Here is a 15,124-nt window from a genome sequence, read left to right as displayed (position 1 = left end):
ATGGCAATTTAAAGGTCAGGCTATGCAACTAGGGTTATTGACAACACAATATCTCCACGCATGTTGTGTTAAATATAGGGTCAAAATAGTAATTTACTATTTGAGGCCCTTTCTTATCGTAAGAGAAAAAATGACTTTTTTCTCTGTCTCTATTACAATTTAACAATGGGGACAATTGTTAGAAATAGTAGGGGCACTTTAAGACAATATTAAAATAGTGAGAGTTAGTCAATTTACTAAACCTTAGGGATAGTTTAAGAATTTTGCCCTAATTTGATTAACCAAGAAAAATATTTTTGTTGTGAAAGACACTTTGGTCATTCCAAAAGTTTTTTACTTTTGCTTTCTCCATTTTCCTTTTTTGTTTTTAATTTTTACTATTAAAATAGTTAATCATTGATTAATCGTGCATGAGTGTTGAAATGTTGAATTGAGGTCCCAAACAGACCCAAGTGGTGCAACATTGCAATTTGGAATGGGCGGCACCATTGGGAATCCAGATCTATCCAATCCAAAATTTCATACGAATTAAACAAGGACTTTTGGTTTTTGGGTTGTCTCTTTTCAAAATTTAATTTTAGGGTTGTATTTTCCAGCCTACTTAGGATCAATGATTAAAGTATTGGTATTGGGTATTATATTAGATCACTTGGATACAAATATGGATATGAGTATGCTTTGGAAATGTATGGATACGAAGGGAAAATATGGAAACATTTGAATACCCTAGGAAATGCATATAAATTACACAAAAAATATCAATAACATTATATTTAGGATCAAAACAGCCATAATTGATGTATAATTACATAGAAAATGTATATTTTTATGGTATATGTGGAGAAATATATTACAATTAATATAACGGAATACATATAAATTATAAAATTTTACTAATAATGTATCAATTAAGAGTGTTATAACATATTATATTTCTTTTTACAAATTAATACATGCACATAATTATTATTATTTTCTATTGAAGTTCAAGGCATAAAATATATGCAACTATTATATGTGAATTAATATATCAATTATTTCTTATTTTTCTATTTTTAACTTTTAACATTAAGAGAAAAGTCAAGTAAAATTAATTCTCAAATGTTTGGTAAACAATATTTTTATAATTTTAACTTAAAATGTAGCAAATATATTAAAATTTCAAAGATATATACCACATGAAAATTCATAATTTTTAATTACTAAAATAATTATTCCATTGGTAATATTTTTATTTATATAAATTTTATGAAATAAAAAATCATTTTTTGATATGAAGGTAGATTTGCGGATTGGACATTTTCAATTTATACTATATTCTCAAGTATTTTATAAATAATATTTCTATTTTTGTAAATAGTAAATATGTTGCTATTTGATGGAAATTAAAATATTCAAATAATTTATATAAAGTTTAAGATTCATATCATGTTTAAATTTATAAATATTAAGTAAAATAATTATAATTTTTTCATTTACATAATTTTTTTGACATTAAAAACCAATTTTTGATAAAAATGTGGATTTGAGGAATTATTTATTCCATTAGTCTACAAAATAATAAATTTGAATACTTTTTATCTTTATTTTAAGTTGTTGAACATAAATATAGGTAGTTTTTTGGATTACATCTAGATGTTAGAATTGATGAAAGTTAATTTATTTCATTAATTATTGCAAGATGAAGGTTGGTTCAGTGGCTTAAAGTCATGTTTAAAATTTATGCATTGGGAAAGTTGGGTTTGAATCACAGTATGCACATTTTTTAATAAACAAAGGCAGAAGTGGAAACGCTTTAAATCCTTGCTTAGGATTTCTAACCAGACCTCAATCAATGTGAATCTATTCCATCCACACATACATGTTTTTTGTTACTTTAACTAATAAGTATGTCCAAGCTTTGGCAAATTTTGATGATAAATGAAAATGATAGTAAAACATATGTTTTTAAAAACTTTATTACATTTTTCATATATTTCTTTGTCTATAAAAAAATATTCTTAATTATTTGTCACACTTCTTTTTGTTTAGTACGATAAGTATACAATATTAGAAATGTATCTGGAAGTTTTCTACATTTTTTTTTTGTATTTTTTTTTTGTGTTTTTTATTTTTACTTTTTGTCATTATTTAATTATGACATCAAGGGTTGACAAATTTGATGAAAAGATTGAATTGTTAGCTTGCCTCCAAACAAAAAAAAATCATTTTTAACAATTTGTATTTTATTTATATCATCAATGTAAACAAATATTCATTGTCATACTTATTTTTCTTTAATATGGTTAATTAATATAAGATCCAAAGAAAGAATGAAAGTTAATATCCCAAATATAAGACTTAATGAAGAAATTGAATGAGGAGAGATGGGGTAGTTCAAATTACATTTTGTGTTTTTACAATATAAAGAGGGACCAAATTCAAAAATAGAGGCATTCTATTTAACAATATGATTCAATGAATTTTAATAAGAGTTAATACCTTAAATTTCAAACTTAATAAGAGAGATTTAAATGAAGAGAAAAATGGTTGTTCAAATTACATTTATATCCTTACAAATAGAGATTGACCAAATTCAAAAAATTGGGGTATTTTATTTAACAAAAGTTACACACTCTCATTCACACTTTTAATAGTAAGGTAAATTGATGAAACCTCCCCTTATGTTTCTGGTTGTTGCTAAAACCTCCCATAATGTTTGGTATTTGCAATAATCTCCCTTGACCTTTTTGGCATAATTGCAAGTAGACCCCAGCTCGTAGAATCTTCTAAAAAGAGGCATGAAAATGCCCAAAATAACCATGTAGTTAATTCTAACAAAAATGTTTGTTTTCCAAATTTCTATTCATATGATTTACTACCCCAAACCTTTTTTCTTTTTTGAAATTGATTTATTTTCTAAATTTTTCCTTCATATTAATCACTCAAAGGTAAAGCTACAACTTTGCTTTAAATTATCTTTGTTTTTATTGTTTGTAAAGTTTGTATTGTATTTTTACAGTAAAAAGCAACCTCGGTGGTAATTTTAAGGGCATTTTGGACAATTTATGGCTTTTTATTTAAGAAGATTATACCATAGGGGTCTACTTGCAATTGTATCAAAAAGCTCAAGGGAGGTGATTGTAATTACTATACTTTAGGGGAGGTTTCAGTAATTTACCCTAAAGCTATGTTTGGTTGCAATGCAAATAAATTTGCACTGAAGCGAAACTATGGCAGTGTAAATGATTCGAGTGTAAATTCTGACATATTTTAGTTTCAAATTTTATCTTATTTTATTTGATTTCACTACAAATGAAGTAAATTAAGACATGAAGTAGAATGAAGTTGAACTCAAAATGAAATTAAATGGGATTTTGCATTTTTTTTTCATTTGCACTCCTATGCATTTGTACTAGTGCAAATAAAATTACAATGCAACCGAACATAGCCTAATAGTAAAGCTCAAATACAAATACAAATATGTAGGGTGTAAAACCTTGTATTTTGTATTATTTTGTATGTATTCGTATTATACACACAATACAATGCATGCTTCCTAATAGTAAAGCTCAATTTGTATTTGTACAATACAATACAAATGCAAATTGCTTATGCATGATTCTCTCATGACGTTTATGCATGCTTCCTAAAACCCCTTCCCACTGTTACCCTTTGTTGGGGAAAGTGGGTCACGGAAACTTAGAGGAGAAGCTCTAAGGTGTGTCAGAAGACACCACCTTTAGAACATTATTTGCCCCTAGTCAGTTTTATTGAGTTTGTTGTTAGGTTATAGGCAAATCCGTTCTAAGATACAACAAAGCCTTGGGTGAGAATCTGCAAATAGTAAATTGAAGAGAAAAAAACTAGTTTTCCAATGTGGGGCAAGTTGAAAACTAGTTTTAGTAAGAGAAAAAAACTATTTTCCAAGATATGTTGTGCATGTGTGTTTTTCATGTAATTGATCAATCGAACCCCATTGGATTTAATCTCTAATGAGATTAAAATCCAATAATCCCTTACTTTGATTGATCAATTACATAGGTCTCTCTCAACCCAAACTCCTATGACATAGTTATGCATACAAAATGCGTTTTATGACTTAAACATTCTATTAGTACAGATATCTTAGAGTCTTGTCAAGGTTATTGGTGATAAGACCTTAAACCAACTATTTCAAGACAAACCGGAGATACTCATATACATAAAAATGTTTTGCTTTTACAAGAATTTCAAATTTTGCTCAGCATTGTTATGGCCATATGCTTCTTTCCTAGTTTCATGAACAATTCCAAGAGTAAACCCAATCTCTCATCAGAAGCAGCACCACTTCTATGTTCATATAGGTGAGATTATAGTATGCGTTTCGTTATTTGACACATTTTAGAACTTCATTAAGACTTTAACTGAACCTCTCATCGTAATGGACAACCCAGTTTATGTTGCGATGAAAAATTTCTCAATGTCAATGCTAACAGTCACATCACAGTAACTTGTTATTACCCGTTAAACCCAATACTGATATTTTCAGTTATTGTTGGATTACACTAGTGACTAAGTAAAGGGTTTTAATCCCATCTCTTTATTTGTTGTCCTTACAAATTCTCTAAGTAAACATTTAGTAAGAGGATCAACCAAGTTTTTACTTGACCTCACATAAATTATAGTGGTGACTCCATTTTGAATCAGTTGCCTAACAAATTCATGTCTCAGTTTTATATGTTTGGATTTACCATTGTAGGTACTATTATAGGCTCTCGATAGAGTTGCTTCACTATCACAGTAGATGGAAATTGGGGGCATAGGACTAGGCCACAGTTTTATATCCAATAATAAATTCCTAGTCCGTTTAACCTATTTTCCAGCAGCCACCAAAACTATGAATTTAGATTGTATGGTCAAGTAAAATATACAAGTTTGTCTCTTAGATGCACAAGAGATCGCACCCCCACCAAAGATGAAAACCCATCCAGATGTGGACTTGTATGGTCAAGTGAAATATCTCCATTACCAGTAATCCAACTTGCACCAATATACCCTTTTAGTATAACTGGGTAATTGCAATAGGATAAGCCAAATTCCAAGATCCTTTTAAGGTACCTAAGAACTCTCCCAATTCCCTTCCAATGCTCTACACTAGGATTGCTTGTAAACTGACTAAGTTTATTTACTACATATGCAATATAAGATTTAGTACAAAGCATGACATACATCAGACTTCCTATTGCACTAACATATTCAAATTGTGCAAGTGCTTATTAGAAGTTTTTACTAGTTTTATACTAGAGTCATATGGTGTGCTATATTCTTTAAGTCCTAAATGCTTAAATTTCTCAAGTATTCTCTCAATATAATGTGATTGGCCTAATGAATAACCCTTACTCTGTCTTTTAACTTTTATTCCCAAGATAATATTTACTTTTTCTAAATCTTTCATCCTTAAAGACAAATGATAAGTAGTTTTTAGTTTTATCTATGCCAACCATATCAGTACCCATAATAAACATGTCATCAACATAAAGACATACAATCACACCATATTTTTCAATAAACTCTGAGTAAATGCATCTATCATCACTATTGTGCTTAAAACCAAAATCTATAATGCAAGAATCAAATTTCTCATTCCATTGTTTGGGTGCTTATTTTAAACTATATAGTCATTTAACCAGTTTATAGACTTTCTTCTCATTTACAAGAAGGACAAATCCCTCTAGTTGTTTCATGTAAATTCTTCATTTAAATCACCATTTAAGAAAACAGTTTTAACATCAATTTGACGAATAGATAAGTGATAAATGGATGTTAGTGCTATTAGTGGTCTAATAAAAGTTGCTTGGCCACTGGTGCATATGTGTCAAAGTGGTCAATCCCTTTTTTTTGACTGAATCCTTTGGTTATCAATCTAGCCTTAAAAGCTTGTACAGTTCCATCAATGTTGTATTTTCTTTTAAACACCCATTTACATTTGATTGATTTTGATCATGGAGGCAAGTCTACTAGTACCCATGTGTTATTTGACATTATCGAGTCCATTTCACCATTTATAGTTTCCTTCCAAAAGGTCACAACCTCATTTGTAAATTATTGGATCATTTTCAATGTTTAATACAATGGGTATCTTATTTTAAAGTTTTTATCTTTATCACCCTCAACCAAGAACACAATTGACTAATAGAGATAAAATTAGAACTTAAATGTTTTTTTTTTGTTATTTGCTTTTGACTTTATTTGGGCTATATTGTAGGTGTTACAGTTGTGTCATTTTTTCTTTAAATCTCATCGCTATCAATAGGTATTGAGTTAAAATTAGAACCTAAGTGCAAGTAAAGTGTTCCTCTAAAGTGGTTAATCGGTTTGTCAGTTTCAGTTTTTTTACTAATTCGGTTCTTTGTTTTTTTTTATATTTATAATATATATTTTATAAATATATGTATAATATTATATTATAAATACTAAATGATATATAATTTATTATAAATATTATAAAAATATACAATATATAATATATTTATAAATATATTATTATAAATATAATATATGTATATATTTATATATAATGCATATATATATTTATATATAATATATAGAAAATATGTGACATATATTTAAAAAATATATAAAATATACATATAAATATATATACCGGTCGATTCGATTAACTGCGAATTTTTTCTAGGGTAACCGAAAGTTGAACTGGTCCTTTGGTTTTCAAAAATACCAAACTAAAACCGAACTGACCAGTTCGATTAACCGTGCCAAGTTCAAGGATTGGGGTAGTGATACGATACTCTCAACACAGGGCATACATATTCATACCCATGGTCATGGCTACATGATATGCCACGAATGGTTACGTATCCCATGAGTCGTGCGTATCAGCATGGTATGCCTCTGTATCGGGCCATATTGCACTGTATCAGTGGCTAAGGTTCAATACACACCGATGTAGAGGTGTATTCGTGCCTAGTTTGACAAAACTATATATTGACTACTTTTCGATTGTTTTTTATTTGTAATAAAAAAAAAAAATAGTATTATGAAAACTAAAATAAATAATTTAAGATTTAATTTTTCCAAAAAAATTAATAAAAGCTACAAATTATAAAAATAATATATTTCATCTACCTTAGATGATTTATATATTTTACTTTACACATAATTATATGTTAAAAATGAAAACATGGTTATAATTAAAAAAAAAGTTATTATATAAAATACTAAATAAATAAAATTTCCCAACAAAATTAGTGGAAAACAAAAAATTATAATTATAAAAATTGAAATGAATAATTTAAGATTTAATTTCTCCAAAAAATTAATAAAAATTGAAAATTACAAATAATTTATTTTATCTAACTTAAATGGTTTATTTTACAATTATATGTAAAATGAAAGCATTATATGTTAAAAATGAAAACATATTTATTATTTAGAAAGGTGTTGTTATTTAAATAAAAATGTTACATCAATAAATATTCCTAAAAATTAATAAAAATTGAAAGAGTGATAATTATTGTATGATGTTTGAATGTTCTAGAGTCCCGATATTGTTTATTGTAATATTCCTCTTCATATAAACTATTGAAGTATGTATTTCTCATGTATTTATATCTTATTCATAGATAATTCAGATTTTTGTTTAGTATTATTAATGTATTTATGTGATTTGTCTGCATTTCTCTAGCATATCCAAGCTCCATACATTTCCAAAGCATATCCATATTAGTATTTGACTTGTCCAATACAATACCCGATTCCGATAGTCCGATACTTTAATCCTTGGTCAAATTACCCACAAACAATCCTATTAAGCAGCAATACTAAAAAAAAAGATGTGTAACTCATGGAGGCTAAGCCCTTCATAGATCTGGGATTTCATGGAATCATCCTTTTGTGCCTTCCTAGCTCGGTTTCCAAATCAATTGTAGGGACATAGTGGTTGACAAGGTGTCGTGGCTATTTGAAAATGATCTCATCATCCTAAGAAAAGGATATCCAAATCTAGCCCCAAAGAACCATGAATTCATTTGAGCAGACTTTTGGGTACAACTTATTGGTTTACCCTTGCCCTACATCAATGCTTCTGCAGTTATGTGGGTGGCTTCACGCTTGGGCAAACCTTACAAACCATTTCTGGATGAGGTACATAAGTGGGGAAGGTATGCATGCATCAGGGTTACGACTAATAAAGCTGCAAAGGTCTACCTTGGTGATATAATAAGTCCTAGTGGTAGATGTTGGGATTATAAATATATTACAGATAAGTTGTCTTTGAAGCTAAAGGGCTAGAAAGTGAACCACCTATCCCATGCGAAACATTTTGTTCTGTTCTTGATGAAGGTAATTTGGTCCTATGAATTAGATTGCAACACGTGGCTTCCAAGTGACACCTTGGCAAGTCGGCTAGTAGCACCTTGCCAGGGCCGACTTAAAGTACCTCGGCCTGGTGGACCTATAGGACCTTCGAGCAAGGAGCAACCTACATTAGGGACCGTTGAGAAAGGTACCATCAGTGACTTACGAGTCATGTTCGCCGACTTTACATAGATCCGTTGCTAGATTGAGTTCTCTGGAACATTAATGAGTCGACCGTTAGACTAGCTTACCCGCATCACGCGCATCAGAGTCAATCGGACAAACCTTAGCCCTCCGTGCAGATTACATAATTGACGTCTTTACTCTCTCCCAACTTAACATAAACGGCTCTACGAGAGTCTAGGACACGTTACAGAAGATCTCTAATCACCCATACCTATATAAATCCACCATTCTTCTTAGAGAAGGTATGTGCGATTAAGCTATCACACTCTCTTATCTTCTATGCATCCCAAAGAACTCTTCACTAACTTAAGCATCAGAGTACCCTCCCCGAGTAAAAGCAACCTGGGCACTCTAACTCTCTCTCTTGTATAACTACATAGCTCGGCCATCGACAGAGGAACTTCCAATTCGATGTCTGAGTCACCTGCCAAGTGAAAGTTGCTAGATTGTGCACGATAAATTGGCGTCGTTTGTGGGAACCACTACAAAAAACTAAGTTCTTACCTTTAAGCATTTTTATAACAGCACCCATGGCTTCTTCAAGTGACCAACAACAACAACATCAGGTCACTGGAGGACACGAGTAGCTTAGACTAATCCTAGAAGTTCCTTTAGTGACAATTGGACAAATTAACATACCTTAACTCCACTAGGGGTTCCTTCAGTGACAATTGGACAAATTAACATCGAGCCCTCTGTGGCTCCTGTTGGAGTTGATGCACTGTAGTTCTATGGCTTAGTGCAATGTGTCCGTGGGATGAGAATGTTAGACAATGTATGCCCTTAGCTCCAATCAGATTGATGTACTGGTGCATTTATTGTATGACTAAAAGTACATAATTGATTCGTGCTATATATGGTGTGTTTCTATGTAATACCCTTAAACTAGACACTTAAGAGACTTATGCTAGTTTAGAATCTTCATAGCCATTGGATAGACCTGGGGAGGTTTATCCTGCCAAGGTTGATACTAATGTGCTACCATGTTGGTGGCTTGTCTCAGTTGCCAGGGTGAGACCTGAAGCACATGTAGTGTGGGTTTGCTTGAAACTCTGAACCGAACCATTTTCCAGTTATGCCCTAGACCTTGGAGACATATGGGAAAAATTGGAAAGTTACACCTAACCCCTAGACTCGATTATGGTATTGCACTAGTTGTTGGATTGAGCTATTTTTTATATGCCAACCAGTGAAATCCTTAGCAGGGGTCAAAACCCGAGTAGGTTGGGGCAGTCTGAGAATTCACCTGAATGGGTGATCATAGTGATAGAATCAACCCCTTTGTTGGACAAAGTGAATGATCGGGGAATGCACTCTCTCTGATGGAAACCTAAACTGTTGGCAATTGATTTCAAACTTGTTGAGATTTAGTTTTGCAAAATATATTTATATAGAGATATACATATATTATGGTTTTACAAAATGTTTGCAAAAATGTTTTAATTCCCGGGATCCATGTGAGCGGAGAGTGCAACACTGTACCTTACAGCCGAGGGAGAGGTCCTCTCTTGTCGGACAGTGTTTGATCATTATGGGTTGAGAGGTTAAGTGTAAGACAATTTAGGGCTTTTACCGATGGACTAATCTCACTTAAGTCCATAGTCCTTGGGCCTTGATAAGGTGGCTGAACTTAGGGACTATTTAGTATAAATGTTGGTGTGCTAAGAGCCCATATTGAAGGGCTCAGGGGTTCATTGTCTTCAGTAATGAATTCGGTCAGACCTTGTAACAGAAGCTAGACTGAACCCATTGGCTTTTGTGGAAATCAATGTTAAGGTCCCACGCCATAGAAAAAGAACCAAGCTAGCCAGCAATTAAAAGGAAGTGAGCCTGAAAGCTTAATGGGTTTAAAGCCCAATTCGATCTGGGTTTAATGAGATAAATTAAAAGGGGCGAATTTGGGTTTATAATCTGATTAAGATCAATTACAAGATATGATAAGTCTTATCCACTTAAGAGTCTAGGTCCAAATATAGATTTGGATCAAGAAACTCCTTCCTAATTGGATTAGGAAGCTGATCCTAAAAGGGTTGCACAGTAGGTTAATTCTTCTTTTGCCATTTTTTCTCCCTTTGCTCTTGCTGCCCCTGTCCTGTTTGATCTCCAGTTCTTGGAAGTAATCAAGTTTGGATCTTGATACGATCTTGAAGTTGTGCTCACATCTCTACGTGATTCTTGCTGAAGAATTGGGGTTCTTACTGAAGAATCTCTTTGTTGATCCTGCCTCGCCCTAAGCTGTGTCATCTTTAGTGGAGGACGGATTTGGTGAACTCTTTGGGCATGAATACCTGTGTTGGGAACTACTATTGATTCTGTATTAGGTATATCCCTCCCTTAATCTTTGTTTCATATTTGGTCCAGTTTGTTTCAAGAACGAACCTTGAAAAATGCAGTTTTTCTAAATTAGGGAATAGGATTCTTAGAAGGGAGAAAGAAAATTTTTGAAATTTCGCCCAGCCACCCTGCATGGTTTGCCCATCCATATGATGGATCTCCCTTTCCTTTAGAGCAATCAAATGAGGGCCTGAGAAGATAAGTTTGCCACACTTATAGGGGGCACTAGTAGCAGGATTAACAATAGAACCAGCGAACACAGCAACAATGGCCACAGCAATGACAGAACGCTGGGCTGAACATTAACTCGGCTCCTGTTCGGGTTCCTAGTCAAGTTCCTAACCAGGTTCCTGACCAAAACCTAAACCAGCCCCCGGTGGAAAGCCGAGCTACCGCACCCATCATAACTGAAGCCACCAGTTCATCCGAAGTGTCCAAAAGGAGGCGCTACAGACATACTCACCGCGCCTTAAAGAAGAGTCAGCTCTCTCCATCTGCGAGTGAGATGGACAGGAAGAATGAAAGCAAGGAAGCTAGCTAGGTAGGCAACTCGTTTAACCATCCATCCATCCATCCATCCACACATACATTTATACATATCCATATATGCATCCATTCAATAATTTGGGCCTGAATACTTGCCTGATCAACCCAAACGGAGCTCTGACCGGTTCCCAACCCAAGTTTGTTAAGTTTTAGTTTAAGCTGGAAAATGAGGCATAACATCAGGTTTGGTCCAAAATTGGGCTTTATGCCCAAAACTCAGGGGCCTAGGTTGACCTTAAAGCTCGCCCAACCCGCCCAAAATGTATCTCTAACTCTAAGTAGGGGTGTCCACGGTTCGGTTAACCGAACCATGACTTTTTTTTTTTGTAAACCGAACTAGTGGTACCCGTTTTTCAATTTCTCCAAACTGAAACCAAACCGATACCACCAATTAACTGGTCCGCCGGTTTCGGTTTTGACTAATTTGGTTATTCATTTTTTCAGTTTTTTATATTTATAATATATATTATATTATAAATAATAAATGATATATAATATATTTATAAATAAATCATTATAAATATAATACTAGCGAAGGGGCCCTACTTCGTAGGGGTTGGAATGGAACCGTCGACCCGTTGACCTAGTCCTAGGCAAAAAACCGTTGAATCAGCCAACGACCCATTGACCTGAGTGGTCAAATTGTCGACCCGTTAACCCATTCAATGGTTTTTGGCCATTTTTTTTAATTGGGAACCATTCAGGCAACCAATTCCATTTTATCCTAATCTCGGTCCCTAGCAAAAAATCGTTGAATCGATCAATGACCCATTGACCCAGGTGGTCGAATCATTGACCATTCAATGGTTTTTGGTCATTTTTTTATTTTTTTTATTTTTGTTGTCAGAATGGGCCATCCATTCTAGTCGAACAGTCGAACCATTGACCCAAAAACTGGTGGCTAGAACAGTTCCGTTTTCAGGTTGTATGAGTCACACGCTCAAATGACATTACACGTATGGTACTGTTTAATGGACCGCACACACTCAATTTTTTGCCTACAATTTATTTATCAGAATGGGTCATCCATTTTTTTATTTTTTTAATTAGGAACCGTCTAGCTAACTGGTTCCATTTTACCCCAACCCGATCCCTGGCCAAAAACCGTTGAATTGGTCAACAACTCATTGATCCGAGTGTTTGAACCATTAACCCATTGACCCGTTCAATGTTTTTTAACTATTTTTTTTTTCATTTTTTTTAAAATTTTGTTGTTAGAACGGGCCATCCATTCAAACCGGATGATTCGACCGTCAACCCAAAAATCGGTGGCCAGAACGGTTCCATTTTTGGGTCGTATGAGTCACACATTCGAATGGCATAACACATATGATACTGCTTAATTGACCTCACACACTCAATTTTTTGCCTATAACTTTTGTTGTTAGAATGGGTTGTCCGTTCAAACTGGACCATCGAACCATTGACCCAAAAATTGGTGGCCAGAATGGTTCCGTATTTTTTTGCTTGTAATTTTTTGTTGTCAGAACGGGCTGTCCATTCGAACCAAACAGTTAAACCATTGACCCAAAAACTGGTGGCTAGAACGGTTTCATTTTCGGGTCGTTTGAGAAACATGCTCGAATGACATAACATGTATGATACTATTTAATGGACCCCACAAACTCAAATTTTTCCCTATAATTTTTGTTGTCAAAACGGACCATTTGTTCGAACGGGCCATCCGTTTGATCCGTAGATTTTTGCTTGTAATTTTTGTTGTCAGAACGGGCCATCCGTTTGATCCGAATGGTCGAATCGTCGGTTGTCAGAACGTTATTAACAACATTTATGGATAATAGTAAGTAATTATACTATTTAGTTAATTAATCATTAATGATAGTTTTAATAATATTATTTAGTTATTTTTAATATAATAGTAAATATTAGATTTATGAATAGGATTTGTTAATAATATTCATTAAATTAATAATTACCAAAATTAAATTAAATTAACAATATTTATCCGTAATAGTCAGTAATTGTAATATTTTACTAAATAATCAATAACTATACTTTTAATAACATTTTTAATTATTTTTAATATAACAATAATTACTAAAATTATTAATAGTATTTATTAATAACGATATTTATAATTTTAATTTAAAATAAAATTAAAGTAAATATCTATTTATTAACAATATTTATAATAACAGTAATTATTAATTATAATCGCTAATTATATATTTATTAAATTACTGTTATAATCAGTAATTTATTAATAGTATTTATAATTTTAAAGTAAATATCTAGTTATTAACAATATTTATAATAACAGTAATTATTAATTATAATCACTAATTATATATTTGTTAAATTACTGTAATAATCAGAAAATTTTAAAATAAATAGATATATTTATTAAATTACTGTAATAATCAGTAATTATTAAATTACAGTAATTTATAATAACAGTAATAATCAGTAATTATTAAATTACAATAATTAATTACTGTAATAATCAGTAACTACTGTTATTTATATGGCAGTAATTACTGGGTTGCTCTCGTGGATGAGTAGTTTCCATTTCCTGCACGGTCGGTTCAGTTATATAAAATACATATGGCAGTAATATATAGAAAATATGTGACATATATATATATATATATATATATATACCGGTCGGTTCAATTAACTGCCAATTTTTTTGTAGATTAACCGAAAACCGAATTGGTCCTTCAGTTTTTCAAAAATTCCAAACCGAAACCAAACCGATTGATTCGATTAACTGAACTTTGCAAATCGATTTTCTCAATTTAGTTCAATTTTTTGGTTTTTTCGATTTTTCATGGACAACCCTAACTCTAAGGACTAAATCGCAGTATTGTTAGACTCGACCGTGTTGATCAGTTGGGCAGCTCAAACCGGAAATAGCAGTTGAGTCAACCGTGTCCCAAGTGCTGTGTCACGTGTTAATGGGTGTTATGATCTCTATATTTATTGTTTTATGCTGATTTTTTTTTTGGTGTAAAATAGAAAACACTGAAATCATTTTCTTTATTTTTGCATTTCACATTTAGCCAGCTCTCCAGACAAGCCTCTTCTAATAGCTTCTTCAATGAAGTCGAAGAAGCAAGGCAGTTTAATTTAAGCTAAGCCCTCCCAAAAGGCCCTCAGTGCCCATTTGGGAGGGCTGAAGCTCATCAGCTTCTGGTTTTCTGAGGTTCGTTCATATGAATATCATATAACCTATGGTGAGAAATCTGGACTCTGGAGAGCTCAAATTGGTTGTCAGTCAGTCAGTCATTTGAAGAGTTATCCACTTCATATTTTGGTTATTTTATGTTTATATATCAATACGTGATATGGCGTTCGTATTTTCAAAACATCAAACCAAAATAACAAAATAAATAAGATGAAATAAACTCTTGATAAGCTATCGAGGACGATACTTTGAACCTACAGCACTCCAAACCAGCTGAACCAGCTTAGCCGAATCTTGAACTTAGCCCTTATAAACGGGCTCTCAAACTCTAAAGAAGTCATTCCCCTTGAGAAGACAAAATAACTCCTGGTTTTCAATAGCACCTCTGTTACAAGGTGGGGTCAATCAAAAGACACTAAAGTTTTGATCTTATTGCATTATTATTTGAATTAGGAGTAAAGTTCAATCTGATTCAAATTCACATCGTTTATTATCATTTCATAATATTTAAATATATATGCTTATAGCCACATAAAATTCATACCTTTTTTGTTTGAATGCTGTATGTTTTTT

Source organism: Nelumbo lutea, chromosome 1, assembly GCF_056320005.1.
Source record: "Nelumbo lutea isolate HS-2025 chromosome 1, American lotus-T2T, whole genome shotgun sequence".
Taxonomy (NCBI): domain Eukaryota; kingdom Viridiplantae; phylum Streptophyta; class Magnoliopsida; order Proteales; family Nelumbonaceae; genus Nelumbo; species Nelumbo lutea.
Note: the sequence above shows the minus strand (reverse complement) of the source record.